The sequence below is a fragment of the Diachasmimorpha longicaudata genome, chromosome 10 (assembly GCF_034640455.1).
Source record: "Diachasmimorpha longicaudata isolate KC_UGA_2023 chromosome 10, iyDiaLong2, whole genome shotgun sequence".
NCBI classification, from domain to species: Eukaryota; Metazoa; Arthropoda; class Insecta; order Hymenoptera; family Braconidae; genus Diachasmimorpha; species Diachasmimorpha longicaudata.
In genome coordinates, this window is record NC_087234.1 from 2,464,484 (window position 1) to 2,483,635 (window position 19,152).

Sequence of the window (19,152 nt, forward strand, 5' to 3'; positions counted from 1 at the left end):
TTATTAAAATTTTCCGGTATTATAAACCCACTAAACTAAACATTTAAAAATAAATTCTAACCAATCCAACTCCATCAATATTTCACCACCCAAACTACCTCAATAAATTTCCTACTATTAATTAATTCCGCATAAAAAATGAAAACTTTCTGAAGTCGATAAACTTCAATCGCCAAAAGCTCGTTAACGATCGATTTATCCACTCAATACCAATCGACCGATGAAATCAATGAATTCTGCGAAGCAAAAATTATCCAATTCTTCCGGTTCCACACGTGACAGTAAAAATAATCGATAAACATATAATATTCCGTCATTATCCCGCACTGATTACACCATCTAAAATCAATCGATCGATAACTTGATCACCACAGGCATTTTTTTTTTTTTATCCCATTGACAATTATCTCCACAATCTAATCACCGTAGCAACAAAAAAATACTTAACACATTCATACGTCATCTGTACGTAATCTCCCTCGTTTATCCCGTATCCCATTCGAAGCTACCATCGTAAATAAACTTCCGGTTTCCCTGACTTTAATGCCTTCCCCCCTTCGTGCCCCCCCCCTCCCCTTAAGCCCATAAAAAGAATCGCCTTTTTTTTTTGCCGTCAAATGGGGAGAAAAAAAAATCAAGAATAACTCCCAACTATCTCGATGAATAATTTGCGCAAGATAGCAGGTTCTATAAATGATCGTGTGATAAAAAAAATATACATTCTCGCCGTTGGCACACGGTGAGGCACGCATATACTGTGGAAGGGCGGGGGAGGAGGGGGAGGGGGGGGGCAATATAGTGTGCGAGGTCGACATACGGGATCGCCTTAATCGACTTGTCGGAAGTCGATACAGCGAAAGGTCCCACGTTTGAAGCGCGACCTCGTCGTTTGAACAGTTAGCTTGGTCCAGCCTCTAAGTCAGGTCAGGTCAGATAATTTTTCTTTTTCTTGGTTTTTTTTTTTTTTTTTTTTTGATGGAAAATGAGAGGAAATTCACGTTAGATTCCAAGGAAATTGCCTTCCCGTGGACTCAGGATGCACAGTTTCAAGACCAGCATTCATAAATTCCGATTAAATTTATACACGTTTATTTTCACATGCGTTAAATCAATATAATATGTATTGAATGCTGGAGGATAAATTGACAGGTCTGAGTTCAGGGTTCGGATTTGAATTAGAAAATATTTTTAAATATTCAAAATTATGCACAGGGTAAAAATGTTGATTCATTTTTTTGCGGGTTGTAATATGGGAAATAGTTTAGGGAAGTAAAGGGTTTTTTTAATTTGAAGAATGTTGATAATTAATTGAGAGGATTATGATTGTTGTAGGAGCAGTCATTAAAGGTGATGTGCAATGCGGTCTAATATTTTCAAATCATTTGTTGATCTGCATTCGCAGTCGATATCTTCTGCTATCAAACTCTCACGAAGGATATAGGCGAACATTATATGGGTATATATTACGAAAAAAATGTATAACATACATGTTACCTATGTAGCATATACGTAGGGTACATAATTTGGTCGATTCAGGTATATGTGGCACATGTGCCTCCAATGTAATTTTATAAATCAAAAAATATGCGAAATATATTCTCCTGATTTACATTTTGTCACACACATTTCACATATATTTCACATTTTCGGTCATTTTATCACGTGATCACATGCATCTATATCTCCACAAGTATTATCGTTCTGCATGGAAGATCTCGTAAAGTAATTACAAAAAACATAATCGCTCTCCCAAAAGTTTTAAAAAATTACCAAAACTCTGATAAATCCCTTCAACCCCATAAACTCCACAAAAAGAAACTTTCGACATGTACTTGTCTCCTGCCCAGCCAACCACCTAAACTAATTACAAAAAAAATCATACCCCTCCCAATAATTACAAAAGACTTCCCGAAACCCTAATAAACCCTTCCAAACCGCCAAACTACAAAAAAAAAATAAATAAATAACATATTTGTCTTCTGCATAAAAAATCACATAAAGTACCTACAAAAAATATCATCACTCTCCCCAATAAACCCCTCCAACCCTACCCTCTCCATTCAGACTGCTTGATATCTCTGGACAAGAATGAATCATCTGTCTATAGCTCTTTTCAACCCACCTCAGTATCCTATATTTTTTATAATTTTTCTCCAAACAGTACCGAAATGTTTACAATGATTTTAATAAATAGAACCAGAGAACAAACACAAAGGAATGAACGAACAAGGCCCTTTTCTCAAATGTGTCTCAAGTGTCAAATCTTGGTCACTAAGAGTCAGTTGATCTGTCTGGAGACATCATACCATAAATATATACCTTCTCCCTGCGATAATAAATAATTAAAGTTAATACTTAAATCGTTTTCATATTATTGGGACAATCCCTATCCACAATCCAATACTCTCAAAAAAAAAAACTAAAAAACAGAAAAATCAAATCCGTGAAGAAAGGTGCGGTGGCTCAATACCCATTGGCTTCTTAAACTCGCAAACGATGTCATGGAGTTAACATGCTTTATTCATACGACCACGCGAGGGAGCTTTACATAATGCATTTCGGCGCGGAGGGAGGAAGGGGCTGGTGAAGGTGGTGGGGTGGGAGGGGGGAAGGGGGGCCGACGAAGAGGAGGTGAAGGAGACTATAGGTGAGGTGGTTAAAACACCAACGGCCAACGACTAAACTGAAAACTCCACGAGCCAACGGATAATCGAGTCTCTCACCGGGTATAGGTCTCGCTTTCTCAAAACGAAAACGTAAGAATGGCGCAATCCGGAAGCAATGGCTTTTGCCGCTCGACTCGGTATTTGAGCACCACTGAGTTGATTCTGCGATACCGCCGGGACGACGGAGAGGGGCCACCGATCTCCAGCCAGCAAGAAGTTACGCTCCTGGGGAAGAGTATAGTGACCTCTCTCCTCTTTGCCATTTTTTTTTTTTTTCATTCTTCCGTCTCTCTCGGCGTTTTTTTAAATCTCCCATTCCGTCTTTTCAAAGTGTTTTCAACCTTTGGGGTATGTGTATTCGTGCTCTCTCTCTCTCTCTCTCTCTCTCTGTCATTCGCTTAAATGGGTTTAATAATGTCACTTGTGCAATTGCCCTCCGGGATGAGGAGAGTAAAAAATAAAGAATAGAGGTGACGTTATTTGTCGCTTCCTCATTTTCTCAAATGCGACACGAGATTCTTGTAGAAAATTTTGCCAAGCAATGAGGAAGATTACACTAACGATAATTGCACTTCATTGAGAAATATAACGAAAGGGTTTTTTTTTAATTTAAAAAAATTAAATAATTGATGGATGAATAATTTCGAGGTCACGAATGGGTAATGAATAAATTTGTGGTGATGGTTTTTCATGGGTATTTGTTCCACTAGTGTTGAGAGTAGAAAATCTTTTGTTGTTCACTCAATGTTTTTTTTTTTCCTTTCATTGTGGTTTTTCGTGCTTCTTTTTACCAATAGTTTTCAAATACCGTCACGTATAACACGGGGGCTTTTGGGCTCAGTACCATGAATGACAATAAACACATGGGCTGCAGAATCAAATGTACGTGACCATGATATTTAAGTGGTGTCACAAGGTATTGAGTTCAAATACGATATTTCAACATTTTCAAGTTGTGAAAAAATTGCTGAAGAGAAAAACCTCAAGTGTTTCAACGGCAAATTATAATCCCAATTTTTATAAAATAATTCCAACAGTTGATTCACGATTAAATGAATGAAATAAGTTTGAAGAAATTGATGAGTCATTTGCCTTTTGCTTTTAAACTTTCAGTTTTACTATTTCTCCATCAATCAATCGTAAACGAGAGAACGGTTCGAGTGACTGTAAGTGCAGTCCCAACATATCAAATAAATAAGCAATTAAATACGTCAAAAAGACCCTTCATTTCTCGTTAAAATGTGAAACAAATTTCCCTAAATAAATGAGATAACACCGGTGTGAACTGGGTTAAAAATCCCCACCAGAAAAAAAAAAACGTCTCCATCGCATACATCACGAAAATTACGCAATAACCTCCGTAGCTCCAGCTAAACTCGACTACCGTACCATTCTCAAATAAGGAAGCCGTAAGCGTGTACACGGGTAGAGATGCCCTGGCACCGATTTCCAAGTGAGCGCCACGTGCAGAAAGAGGGGAATCCCAGCGGATCGTGCGAGCTTCACCTCTCTTATTCGATGATACAACAGTACAGGGAAGAATATAAAAACATTAAAATAATAGGAAGGAAGGTGGGAGTGGGATTATAATGCTCATAAGTCCCTCTCGCTGCCTCCCTTCCCCACCTACCACCCCACCGATCCACCCGTCGGGGCCCCACATCTCGTCCCCACTCTTGTCAAGCAGACGCCAGTTGAACCAGGAAGGTCCTTGACGCTTCGATGAGCCGACTACAGGCCAAGATTTATCACAATATAAGGAACGTTGGTCTGCGTAATCCCCCCCCCCCTCCCCTCCCCATCCCCCTTCACCAACACGGCTCATTCGCCTACTAGTCCTTCCTCTTTTGCCTCGTCTGTTTCTGAGATCTCATCGCCCCCTTTTCCTTCTACTCCACTTGGTGTCACCTCGCCACCCTTCCGGGTTCGCCTCCTTTTTCCTCCTTCCATCGGGACTATTTTTATTTCCGTGGATTTAATTTTTTTTTTTTTTTTTTTTTTTTCATTATTTATTCCTACGGTGCTGCTGGAGTTGTTACTGCAGTGGACGGTGTGCACTTTGTCACGGAGAAAATTGTTTCTCATGATGGCGTCATCCCGGAGTGGGGCGTTAGATCAAGCATTATGTCGTCTGGTCAACTAGTGACATAACAGTCGGGTGGTTATAGTCGCATATGATGGAGATTTTTTTTTTTAAAGCGAGGTTTGTCCGTTTTGGTTGAGATTTTTTTAAATGCTGAAGTGGAAGGAGGAAAGACGTAATAGGGGAGTGACGGGTTCGGTGATTATTTAATTGGCGAAGGAAAAATGAGTTTTTAGGAGGATGAGAATAGGCTTCTGGGAAAATGACATTGTAAAGGTGATTGGAATGTGCGATTGGGAATTAATGGAGAATTGTTTAAGTTTTGTGGGGAAAATTTGAATCGTTGAGATTACAATTTTTGGATTTTTGAAGCAGTCGATGGGGAAATTTGAATGATCGTCATTGGACTTCAGAGAGAAGTTTTCCAATTTTCTCTGTAGAAGGAAAGAAGAAAAAAAATAATTCTTTAATTACAGTCAATCAGCCGTAGAAACACCCCAATAATTGTCAACTCCTCCCATCGTCCCACGGTAAAAACAAAGGCTATTGGACTCGGCTGAATTCGCCCGATGAACCGAAACAAGTTCGTGTAGAATCGGCGCCTAGATGTGATGACAAGGGGATGTGGTGCAAGGGGGATGAGACAACCGGCGACACAAACGGAACACGGAAAAATGTGTATTCGAATGGACAACCCCTCTTTCCCGCCGCTTCTCCCCCCAACCCCCCACCATAGGAGGAGAATGTTCAAGAGACTGTAGTTACGCATGCGCTGAGTTACGCGGGCAAACATAATCGTTCGTTATGCGTGCGTCAGCGTAAACACTCGGGCCAATGTAGTTGTACTTCTCTGGATGAATAATTTATAATTAGAATGAAAAATTAATTATCGAGATTGTCAAACATCTTTTCAGTCCATCAAGAAGAAAGTAATTATGTTAAGGAATTATTGAGAATTTTTCGACTTTCTGAGTAATCTTTTGCAAATATTCACTAAAATTGGCGAACAATGTTGAAAAATAATTGCGCGGGTATCAACATTCGCGAGTTATTGAATAATGACGAAAGTAGAAATTATATTTTTTCATGTCGATCTAGTCTATGATTTGCCAGAAATTTATATATATTTAAATATACATATATATGTATATTTATATTGGCAATAACTCCTTGAGTTGATAATAAAGAACAGAAGTGATTTTTTTATTTGAAAATGGAATATTTCACTGATTTTCTGATTTTATTTGGCAGCGACTTGGCAAAACGAAATAAACCACTGTTGACTATTCCCCAGTTTTTCACAGATATCTCAGAATCTCGTTAAGATAGAATTTTTTTTATCTGACCTTTTTTGTGAAGTGAATTGAGTTCTATAAAAACTGTAATCACAATAATTCCGCTATCTCTCCCAGATTCGGAGATATTCCTAAAAAAAGTCAGCTCAAAAATAAGTCAACAAATCCCACTGTCCCACTTCGCTCCTAAATTATTCTTTAAAAAATCAACGGAAAAATTCAATGGGGTTTTGAACTTCTTTCCGATTCAATAACACCATCACGAGAATTACTACGGCATTACCCAGGCGGCCGAGAGATGGCCGACAGTGAGCCAGTGATGGACCAGCATTCCGCCAACCATTGCCCAATGCTCACCTCCCACCACGGCACCTTCCTAATATCGAAAAATGTCCAACCAGCGGAGAGCAAAAATATGGAATAGTCCGATGAAAGTGCATCTCACGATTTTTTCGAGCGGAATCGAGAGAGAACGAGATGAGAATAAGGCGCCAGTATATGACGTTCGGGGTCTTCGACCGATCCAGGGTCGCACACACTCGAGGAACCAAGAATTCACGGGATGGGACACACGCAGGCTAAAGCTTTGTTTTTTTTTTTTATTTTTTTTTTATTTCGCGCTCCTCCGGTTGTACTTCTTCCTCGTCGTTCTCCTCCTTCCTGCGAAAATAGTGACGCATGGGGAAAAGTACCCGAGGCACTTTTGAATTCATTCGGAGAACAGCCATCCGATTCTGTCACTCCATTATACGAGTGAATCAATTTTTATGATGAGGCGTTTTACCTATGAGGAAGTGATTAACATATTTTTTATGTTAATTTTTTCTTCATCCTTCCAACAGCAAAAACATTTATTCACCGCTCGTATGATGAATTGCGGTGAAAATTCCGGAATTAATCAGTGGTATTTATTTTTTAAAAAAATATACACCGATAACTTATCTCATGTATTGAGAGACAAAATTTTAGTCGCACTACCGTGTTTTCGATAAATTAAAATAAGTAATCGTAGTTAAACGTGCATTATCGATGCGTACGTGAGTATAACGTTGAAAGTATACGACTGGAGCCATTCAAATCGTTATTTATCGCAAGACGGAAGTGGTAAAGTATGTTTTATTTACTAATAACACCTCCTGCCGTTTCGAACTCACATCGACACGATATATTTTTTCACAATTCTCACTGTACGCAAATAGATTTTTTATTGAATCGAGATAAGAAGGAATTATTCATTCAGACTCCAGTCATTTCTTCGGTATTTCCGCAACCGTTGACGTGGATATGTATATGTACATGTACATGATAATGGGTGAGAAAATTACACATGAAAAATACGACCATCGAGACTGTTTTCATCAATTAGCTCCTGGGAGGTGGAAATTTCAATATTTCTGATGGAGGGGATTCTTATCCTGTTATCGGTGTGTTTGACTGCGATAAGAGGATTCGATTGTCGTTGACGGAAGCGGAAATTTCCCTGGAATTTCAAAGAATGATTTGTCCAGTAAATGTGGGGTTTTTCCGGAAGATAAATCATGGGAAGATCCTCACTTATGATTTTTGGATAAATTTTTTGTTGGAGAGATGGCGATCAAATGAAAATTAAAAACAGGAAAAGGAACAACAGTGAGACTACAAAGTGATCATATTATATACTTATCGAGCTGAAATCTATTTATAAGTCTAATTTCACTGTTGGTACCGGTTTAGGTAACAGTTTGTTAATAGCTAATTAAAGAAAATGTTTTTCAATCGTTGATTTCCAAAAATAACATTTTTTAAAGAACTTGAAATATTCAGCAGTAATTGCCAATAAAATAATATCAATTTCCAGTGATTCGGAAATAACTATATTTTCAAAATAATATAATAATAATAACAATAATAATAATAGCTAAAATACGATGGAGGACGAACCCCCCTTGGCGTTACAATTCTTGTTATTATCTTAGTGACCAATTTTGATGAAAATATAGGATTAAAAAATGACGTTTCGAGTAATTAACGAGTTAAAAAATGTTGTCTCCAATTAACCTCATCAGAACAAAGATAATCTTATCCACTTTCGTGGGCCAAAGGACGATATGACAGTACGATAAATACTGAATCCAATTTGAAAAAAAAAAAATATCCAAAAACGTGAAATTCCCAAAATATAAAATTTTGTCTAATCCCTCCATTTCCCGAAAAAAAAGTTGATACGAGAATCTCCAGCCTCGGCTCTGTGTCTGATTAATTTCAGGCGGATTCCTTCCAATATCGTCAGTACATCAATATTCAATAATTAATTAAATGGAAAAACCTTCTCCAACAATATCAAACAAATGAAAAATTGTGAAAGCGCTTGAATGACTTTGAAATTCATAATAAAAAACTATAGGACCCCCTTCTACCCCACCAGACATATTTCTGAGAAGCATTGATGAATAATAACAACAACCTGTTACACTGGTGTAGTTTTAAAATGGTATTCATCTGTTGAGATTTGAGAATCACTGGTTCTTGAGAGGGCCCCCACAAAGAGAGCAAAGCGATCGAGGCCGTTGGTGCACGTGCATGCCGAGTAACATCGACCGGAAGTCGATAAAAAGCCCGGTTCACCCTCGTCACTCGGCACCAGCTTCTCGTCATGGGAACGGGCCTCTTCACCAAGCGGTCCAGACCTTAAAACCTGCCCTGAAGAGAGGAAGCCAACACCACTACAGCCTCTCTCTCCCTCTCCTTTCTCTTCTCTACCCTCTCCGTCTACGGCACTCTCCTTCTTCTTAAAAAATATATATATATATTCCCCCCCCTCCCCCTCTCCCTTGCCCCGCGTTTCGCCGCAATGCCTTTGAGCTCCAGTCGAGTTTGCCCCACCTCCTGAGTCCCACATAGTTTGCCTTTGAAACCTCTGCCCTTTGCGTCTTTAAATTTCACCCCAAGACAGCATGTGAAAACAGAACACTTGGCCCGGGAAATTCATCACTTCTTGTGTACATTTTTTTTTTTTCATTTTTTTTTTTGACTTGTCAAGAGTCAAATCAGGGGTTTCGTACACTTGCTCCAACGGTTTCTACGGGGAAATTATCATTTTTTATTGAGAGACCATTTCAAGCAGGAAATTACCCTCAACGATTCTGTAATTTTTTTTGTATCATCTACATTTTACGTGACATTCCTCCAAATTTTTTTTTCCACGAAATTTCAATTTTATCGCTCAACACATTAGTCTTCATCCCGTAAAAACGGAAATTCCTATCGTTTTAGTGGTTTATAATCAAAAATAAAATATGTCGGAAAAAATATTTTGCATTTTTCCTCATTTTGTATTTCATATAATTTGATATTTTATGGGATTTTCCTAAGTCTCAGAATCGACAACTTGAATTTTTTAATGAGCGATTTTCCAAAATTATAGCTCTTTCAATTTCTCACATTTAGTGTTTTTTTTTCGGGTTTTTATTTTTTTAGAGGAAAATGAGACTTCGATAATTTGGTGTGAATTTGTGGATGTTGGGAGTGGATTTAAAAAGTTCTCTGTTTACCACATATTTATCCCCTTAATATCCCATAAAAAAATGTCGGTAGGGCTTTCCAGATATTTTACCTCGTCTGTCTATTTTCACACCGCCCATCCCTCCTAATTATTATTTCCTTATGTTTCCAAGGGACCTAACGATTTTCATTCCTAAGGACCCCATAATTTATTTTTTTCAATAATTAGTGACTGAATGGATCCTCAGAATGTTAAATCGAGAAAATACTGATTTTTATGAGATGACTTCCGGTACATTTTTTCTACCACCCCACTCCAACGATTTTTATAAAAAAAAAATGACTTTTCCTCAAACTAAGAAATCGTTAAGAATTTCGTAGAAAAAACTTTTTCCCACGTTTTCCTTCGCATGACATTCCGACAAAAAAATCCACATTAAATTTCCGTTTTATAATTCAATAAATCAATGTTTATTCCCTGAAAAATGCGAATTCCCCTATTTTTAAGATTCCCTAATTTACCTTGAAAAAAAAAAAATATATATTTTGCACGTTCCTTCAATTTTCCCCCAAACTATCCCCTGAACCAATATTTTCTTATATTTTGAAAGAACCCAACGATTTTCTCCGCTAAAAACTCCATAACTTATTTTTTTCTCAAAATTCCGAATTCAATGGATCATGGGACCTAAGAGCCAAGAAAATAGAGATTCCGATGAGTTGACGTTGAAATTCCAGACCCAGTCCTTTCTTCCTTTTTCCCTCTTTCTTTTTTCGGTTATTGTGATGGGCCGTCCTCCGGTCTTCGTTACGCTCAGACGAGCCGATACATCCGTCTCCGTCAGAATATTCGGAAGACGTTTTATTCAAGGAGAAAGATACTCCCAACGACCATCAAAAACCATAAAATTCAATATACAAATTCCCCAATTTTTCCCCTCAAATAATTTCACATGCAATATCAATCGTTGCATTAATCACACGCATAATAAACTAGAACAACGGGTTATGAGTTTATAACCAGGTCTCACTCAATAACCTGCAATGATGTAACTCAGTAGAATCGTTCCGACTTTCTTATTTCCAGTTTCCCACTTTTTCCCCACTCCCCCCAGTATTTTTTCTCTCTTCACTATTCCTTTTTTTTCCTCTTTCTTTTTTTTTTTTTAATTTCCTGTTTCGTAAGACGTGCGATTGCACAACGAATTCATCGATTCGAGTGTATACCGCAGACCTGGGCATACGTATCTCTATCTTTTACTTTGGTACTCAGGCTCGCCTCGGTTAATTCTTACGCAATGAAACAGTCGATTACTACGTGCAAGACCTGTTAATGATGATAATCTGTGGTACGCGAGAAGGGGCTATGGGGACGATAGACGATTTCATTTTCACACTGATATTGTTGGGAGGATGATTGAGGTTGGGCTGGGTCAACGTCAGACAGAGAGAGAGGGAGAGACGAGTGTTCAATCGTCGGCGATTTGACATTTAGAATTTTTTTTTTGTTGATTATTATTTGTTTGATTTTTTTTTGTTGCCTGAAGTTCGTGTCTGAGTTTGATTTACCAGAAATATTGAAAAAAATGGTGTTATGGATACGATTAGGATTTTTTGAATTGTTAATACGATGAGAATTTGTTTATAAATTGTAATCGTGTTAATGATTTAATGGAGTTGTTCCATTTTTAATTATTCAATTGAATATCCGTTGATCTGGGGAATAATCAGAGGGATAACAGCGATTTTTGGTGGAATTTTCAAATTTTTTAAAAATGAACTTTTTGAGTAATTAACAATTTTTAAAAAATCCTCGTAAATAATATATAAAGATACGTCAATTTCTCTTTTTCAAAATTTCACGCTTATCGTCGTCTTAACCAAAAAATGAGGCAAAAATCTACTCATAAATTATTCCTTCGTTTGAAAGAGAAAAATTCAAAAATATTTTTCTGGTGAAAAAGATTGATAAATTCCGGATGAGTGCGATAAAACGGACTGTCTTTAATCGCTGTCCATTAAAAATGACCTAGCTATTCATCCAATGTTGTTTAAAAACTAAATAAAAATCTGTTACGTCAAGTTAGTGGAGCTTCTCCATTTCCTATTAAGATATGTTGTGTCTTATGTTTGTAAATAGCTCATAAATATATTTCTTTCCTCGTCATGTAATTTTTTTCAATCAATTAATTAAATTGTTCAACAGTTTATCGAGAAGTCGGAAATGGAACACGATATTAATCACCACCGGAATAACTTAAAATAAACGATAATGAACGGACATCGATATTTTTATGAATTCGTTCATCGTTTTGCCCCGTAGGCGTCAGAATACGTCATTTCTGGGACGATCGAGATAGAAAAAAAGAGACTCTATAATAAATTAGTTTCATCGCAGCTCTTAGTTTTGACCTCGGGCAACTGGCTCAGACGTTGTTTTTCGTGAAGGTGGAATTACAAAAACGTTCATCAACAGATCAATAGTGAACCGGATGGTATTTCCCATCGAAAGTTTGAATTAATATTAACCATTGATAAACATTCGTTAAATTCTAAATAATCACAATCTTCAATTCTCCCTTCTCATAATTACAACTCTCAAATTATCTTTCGACAAAATAATTATCATTCGCTCCATAAAAACTATTTCGCTTAAATTTTGATTCTTTATCTTAAACTTTATTTTTAAAATTCTTCCAGTCATTTGTTCCTGACGATTTTAATTCAGAATTCCGTTGATGTCATTAACATTCATTGATTTCATTAATGAATCTATCCAGTGGATACTGGGGGGAGTTGAGTCATTGATAATTTTTGGTAAAAATTCTTTGAAAAAATGCTTTTGTATAGACGATTGTATAGACTCCATCCAACTGAAGATAATGCTAAATCAATTATCCGTATTTTTCAAAATTTTATCTAATCAGCATCTTTAAAAAAAAGTAAAAAAAAAATATTGTCGAATCGATTGTTTTTCGCTTGCTGATTTGACGTGGATAGCAGATCACACGTGAATAGCAAATTTTGACCTCCACTGAATTCTCAACAATATTTCTTTTTCGTGAAGGCGGAAGTAATGTCGTGTATACACACACATACGACAGTGTGCTTCCTTCGGACCAATGACGAACTGGATTAGAGTTTCCGGGAAGTCACTTCACGGCTTGTGGAGGCTCGCCTTAACAATCGCCATCCCCTTCTACATTTCTTCCTTCAACTTTGCGTGTTACAAGATTTCACTAAATGGATGGAATAATGGTGGTAATAAGGGGGTCGAAATGGTCGATGGATTTTAACGTACATCATTCAAGTGTATTTATTCATCGTCGATTGCGTTTATCTAGCGCTGAGATTCACTCCTTGTCTCTTAGATAATGAATTCGATTTAATTGATATTGATTAATATTTCATAATCGTGGGATATCCAAGTGCATCTGATGTGTGAGAGGGTGATGTTCAAGGTTTGCATGTTGATTTGCCGAAATATGGAAATTCAATGATGCTTATATATTTTTTATATGGCGATTTTTATGTGGCAAAACCAGCGAAAGAGCATTTATCATAATTTTCGATGACATTTTCCCACAGCAGGAAATATTCCGTAAAAATTAGGGAACTTACAGTTCGCTTGTCGATTACGGAATCGACGGGGAAATTTTTCGTGACAGTATCGTAATTTTTCACAGGCGATTCAAACAAAAATTACGGATTTTTTTTCCGTAAAAATTTCCGACAATCGTATTTCGCTCCAGAATTACGGAAAAGTTACGTAATTTTTCTTGAATATTTCCCTGCGTGTCCAGCACAAAAAATATAAAATGGAACATTGACTGGATTTTAGATGAACAAGTGTTTGAATGCTCGAATTCATATTTGAAATTCAAGGAAATTTTTATTGTATTTAAGTTTTAAAAAAAAATATTTAAAAAATATATGACACGTGCAGATTTGTTTTTGGCCTGAAAACGTTTAATGGCATAATAGAAACTGACCACGATGCCCTAAGTTACCATTGTGCTTTCTCCTGTACATAGATTAATTGACTTTCCCATTTATCGAAGAAGTTATTTGTAATTTATGATTAACATTCCCCCAAATTTTCATTTAATTTACCCATTTATTTGCGCCCGAAAAGTCATCTGTTATCTTTCAATTCACCTGTTTTTCATTCGCAAACTCATTCTCAATTCCTATTAAAAATTAAAATAAATTCTTCATGAATTGTTAACGGAAAAAGGTCACGATATCCAAAAACTGCAACATTTTTTTCCACTCGTTCCATTATTCTCGCATCATTCGGTAGTACATATCGCACCGAGATAAGATACAATGTCTCCATCTCCGGGTGTTATATCGTAATTCGAGAAAGTCGTGAAAAAAAAAAATATGTCGGCATTTCCGATAAAAGCAAACGAGAACGTAAACATATTTTGGGCCTTCATTTTTATTCGTTTAATTCTGAAAAAAAATTCTATCGAAATATTTTCAAATGGGGCTGAAGATATTTTGGGAGTCTGAAAGGAGCAGTCTACCTGCATTTACCTGGCTCAACACGACTACCTGCTTCGGTAGGGGAAAAAAATATTATAAAAACTGAGATCAGAGAAACTCGCTCATCTGTACCGTTTTTTTTTTCTTTTTTTGGGACGTTATGAGGCACCGGTGGGTGGCTGACACTTAGAAAGACGTACGGTATTAGGATAGAGGATACAATGGTGTCTTTAGTCGATGGGGATCCTTGCAAGAAGCTAGAAGTGGTGGATTTATTGTGCAAGTGTGACTGAGCGTGAGAACGGTTTTCGAAGAGATTTGTTATCGATTCAGGTGGAAATACGGAGGAGACCTATTGTTCAAATCCATCTAAATTTCTTCAACATCCGAATTATGATGTTCATGAGTGAGGACGTACCCATGTCTTTAAACACATCAAACATTTTTAATAAAAATTTGGAATAAAAAAAAAATTTGCATTTTATCCCACTCCTCCGGGAGCTCTTCAGCAACTATAACATGACATTGGTTTCTATCGCAGGGAAAGAAATTTTAGGTAAAAAATTAGACCTCCAGGGTGCGAAGGGAGGGACAAAGATTAGTTTTATCACAAAAATTACCCTCCCAAGTCCCATTTTTCCGCCAAAACTTCCCCTAAAAAGTGGTGGATTATCATTACATTCCATGTTTTCGCCTCCAAAGGGCTAATTTTCATCCAAAATTTCTTTCTGGGGAAAGAAAAGCTCATTTACCTCCCACCATTCTTCTACTTTCCCCCGAAATATCATCCGGAAATTTTGAAAAAGGACAACAATTTTCGGAAAATATTTGAAATGTCATCACAGCATGAAAACACATGGGGAAAATGATTGAATGGTACGACCAGCTGTGACAGGTTAGTTTTCTCTCTTTAGTTAGGATAAACGATGCGTGGGTCCCCCAGTGCGACTGGCACAAAAAAAAAAATTTCAGACAGCCTTCTCTCCCCGAACCAATCAGCCTTTCCTCATTTTAAACCCCAGTGATATCATTTTCGTTCTCTTCAAGCGAAACGAAAACGTTGGGTTGAAATTAAATCCAATATGTTTTGGAATTTACGTTGGTCAAAATGTTTGAAAAATCGAGGATCATTTGTGACAGAATAAATTTTGAATTTTATCGAACTGCAACTAATCGATTTACGGTTCTCAATTACAGAACCTCGTTAAATCATATTAATTCCCTTTGTCATTCCCTTTTTTTTTAAGATTAAGGACATTTTGAAAGAATTTTCAAAATATCAGTAATTATGGAAGTTATATTGTTTTGAAAATTGAGAGTTTTGGAGAAACCAATTTTTTTTCAAATAGGTCTTGATTACAGTTTGATAAATTCGAAGGACTTAAAAAGTCTCAAGATGGCATTTATGAATAATAATTATATGTAATGTCATTAATTAAAAGGCTAATTTCTTTCATGAGAAATTTTCACAAAAAAATATCAATAAAATAACCGCATTTTTGGGCCCAATCGAAGTTTCTTCCGCTGTCATTCGGGGGTCGTTAACTTTATCAGTAAAATGCGTTTTTAAAATAACTAATAATTATTATTCACGCAATTATCGTTGAAATTAATGAATATTCAAATAAATATTATCAAATAGTGAAGGTTAAGAATTTGTTGCAACAGCTATTATTCACTTTTTGGCTGATAGACTATAATTTCACTAATTATAAATAATTTCAGGATATAAAATCCAAAAAGTACAGTCAGAGTACCATAAAAGTCAATTAAAAATTTATAAATAACATATTATCAGAGCAATGAACCTTTCCCATTGAACAGTACCCTCAACCTCAGTCGAATAAATATTTAAAAATAAAAATGAAAACAGTCATCACGTTATTCTCTCGATGACCAATACATCCCATTGTTTCCACACTATTTGTCTTCCGGTGGACGAGGAAAAACTGTAAATCACTTCCCAAGAGATAATGGAGGATTTACAAGTCTTTACAAAATACCCAGTGAGTCAATGTATCAAAGGTCCTCACGGTACACTAAACGATAAAATACCAAAAGTCCTGGTGCATCGAGAAAGGAAAATATTTTTTTTTGGTTTCTCAAGAATCAACGTAATCTAACGAATGATAAAAATTCACACCATTTAATACCGCTGAATGATGGGTTTTGTACTAGAAGCAGGGCTATAGGTGCGAATGAGCTGTCTGGTGAGCAGTAGTATAAATATTCTAAGAGGAAGTGAGTACAATAATAGAATCAGAACGTCAGGTCTGACCGGACGAGATGAGGAAGAGAGTTCAACCTCTGACGAATTGAAGTATAAAATTATCGTGAACCAATGATTTTACAGCGAAACCGTTACAAAATTATTCTTGTAATTTCAGGAGAAAAAGCTTGAAATTTTTCATAATGACAAAATTACATGAAATTCCTGAACTTTTTTTACATTAAGATAAATTATTAAATATCTAAATTCTTGCAGTAATTCTTGTCTTCCATGATAAAAAGTTTAATGTGTATGTTTCTCTTAAAAGACAAGTCCTAAAAATTGAATTAATTAAATTCTTGGACTTGTAATTCTTAAAACAAAATTTCTAGTAAGACAGATCTAATTTTGTTCAATTTTTAAGATGAATGAGAAATTTGATAAATGTCTGCATTTGAAGTTGCATTAAATCCCATAACATTGAGAGCCGGCATAACATTGAATTTGAAATTTCAAGGAATTTCTAGCAGTGAACTTATCCTAGTGATTTTTATAGCAACTTATTATTTGAAACGACTTTTTTTTTCGTTTCAAATATCGACGTATTTCTTCGGTTATCAACGAGTCGTAATTAGGCCTTAACTAGCAAGAGGAGGTGAGGGGAGCAACAGTTTTATCGGCATATTTGTACCAAAAAAAAACCCACCAAGAAAGCTGCTATTAGTTAAAATTCCGTAATTACTGGGTAAATACCGTGCAATTGGTCAATTTCGCATGCTCTATTTGCCAATGGGAAAATATGTGCTCAAACAGTCGTTACAGCATCATTATCGACCCTCAGCGCTCTACAAACTCGAAGAAAAAAAGGAAAATCTTCAAGATAAATAAATTAAGCGTTGAAGGGGTTGTTGGGCTTTAATCATTCGTAATTTTGAAATGTACATGAAACGACATTGTTCAAATAACATTTCAATTTATACCAACATTATTATTCAACTATAATTTTCAAAAGGTTCCTGAAAACAATTTCCTCATTCTTTTGAATATCACATTAATGTTATGTGAACAAATAATTCCAAAAATTGTGACTTTTTGGAATAGTTCCATCATGACGAGTAAGTGCGTGATTTGAATGACAGTGGGCATCATCAGAAAGGTGTGGATTAGACCACAGAACCAAGAGAGAGAGAGAGCGAGAGAGAGAAAAAAAGAAAAAAAAATACTGAACAAGATTTTACAACTCGATCCGCATTTTAATATAACTCCAATAATTTAAGAAGCCTCCACTAAAAATTCGTTACCCATGAGAAAATAATCTACGAATATGATGAATAAAATTATCATTCAACAACTGTTCAAATATATATCCGAATAGTTACTGGAAAATTGGAAAATTTCGTGCTCAGCGATTGTATCAGAGCTCGACAAAAATAGAAATCACCTCCCCGCCTCCACCTCACCACATAAAACACCTGAAAGTGTCCACATATTTTAATCTCTGGTTACGCCCAGACGAATTTACCACTTACAAAGCCGTCTTCAATCAATTATTTCCAATTTATAAATATTATAAGGTAATTTAGAACGGAATAAAATGAAATCACAAGATGAAAGTTCTGCAAATCTTCAGATGGATTTAAACAAGGAAAAATAAATATCTCGAATGTCCTTAAAACCTATTAATTCTACGATTTTTCGGTTTAACGTTTCACTGGTTGCATCGGTCGAGTGGATACCCCGAGAAATCTAAGGAAGAGGAGGCCACCAACACCGGATGCCATCCATCCATGCCCTGGGATTCTCCTTTTGCGCTGATTTTCAGTCCCTCCCCGTGTTCAAGAACAAGTGAGAAAGATGAGGAGTCAGTGGGGGAGGAAATAATGTGCTAAAGAAGCTGAAGACATCCACAGGATGAGTCCAGGGAGAGGGGAAAAAAAATGGTGAAAAAAACTAAATAAAGGGCGCAGGGGAAAGGATGAAGGTAAAAAGTGAAATAAAGTCCAGAGGCCCAGAAACCAGTGGCGAGTACGACTCGTTCGTGCATTCCCTTTGCCGCCTTTTACCCACCATCATCTAGCACGCAGGCCCCTCATGAGAAGAAAACACGAAAGAACACATTCGTGACGCAGGTCCAAGGTCCGCACTTCCGGTCCGGATACTGGACCGGTTTCTCTACCAACTTTGTACAGTCTCGAGCTGGGATGAAGGTACATTACAGAGGAGATATTTACAAAACGCCTCTTACTCGGATCAGTGTAATATTTGCCCGGATATTCTACCGTTAATCGATCGATGAGAATTCTAGTTATTAAAATTTAAGTGAAGTAAATTTCAGCCTTCAATGAGAGCCAAAAATTCCAGAACTGGAACGTCAATGTTTTGTTTTTTTTTTTTTTTTTTTTTAATGGGAATTCATGATGTTCGAGGTAAGATGTTTGAAAACATCGCGATTGAGGAATGATTTATTTTTGAAAAATTCCCAGTTTTGGCGGAGTTGAGGATATCGATGTTGTTGTTAGTTTGAGGCAGATAATAGTGTAGATTCATCAATTTTTGATGAGTGAATTTGCCAGTTAAACTCAATGAGCACAATCTCGAAGAAGAATTATGAGTATTAAATGTGATTTTAATTACTTTTGATTGTTTGGGAATGAATAATTGAAATTACGTGAGTTTTGGGAAACATTGTTTTTGGAAAGTAATCCAACCTTATGAATTTTATTTATGATGAAAAAATTATTAGTTGAAAATGATTTATAGAAAATTGTCGTAATTAAAAGAAATTGTAATTTTTAATTTATTTCATTGGGTTTTCCAATGTTTGGGAAATAAAAAAAATGTTTTTAATGATATAATCTTCCTCGAGAAGAAATTTTTCCAATTTTGTATCAGATTCATAACGACTTTTCCAACGATCAGATATTGAGC

The 19,152-nt window shown here is 36.3% G+C and overlaps 1 protein-coding gene and 1 long non-coding RNA gene across 2 annotated transcripts in view; one reads left to right on the forward strand and one right to left on the reverse strand.

Annotated features, from left to right (window-relative positions):
* The window catches only part of LOC135166608 (ets DNA-binding protein pokkuri), a 31,591-nt gene that overhangs the window by 7,753 nt on the left and 4,686 nt on the right, over positions 1-19,152 (reverse strand). The window lies entirely within an intron of this gene.
* LOC135166616 (uncharacterized) lies at positions 4,691-5,968 on the forward strand. Its single transcript, XR_010299716.1, has 2 exons — positions 4,691-5,025; positions 5,226-5,968. It is a non-coding gene; the product is annotated as an uncharacterized LOC135166616 (long non-coding RNA).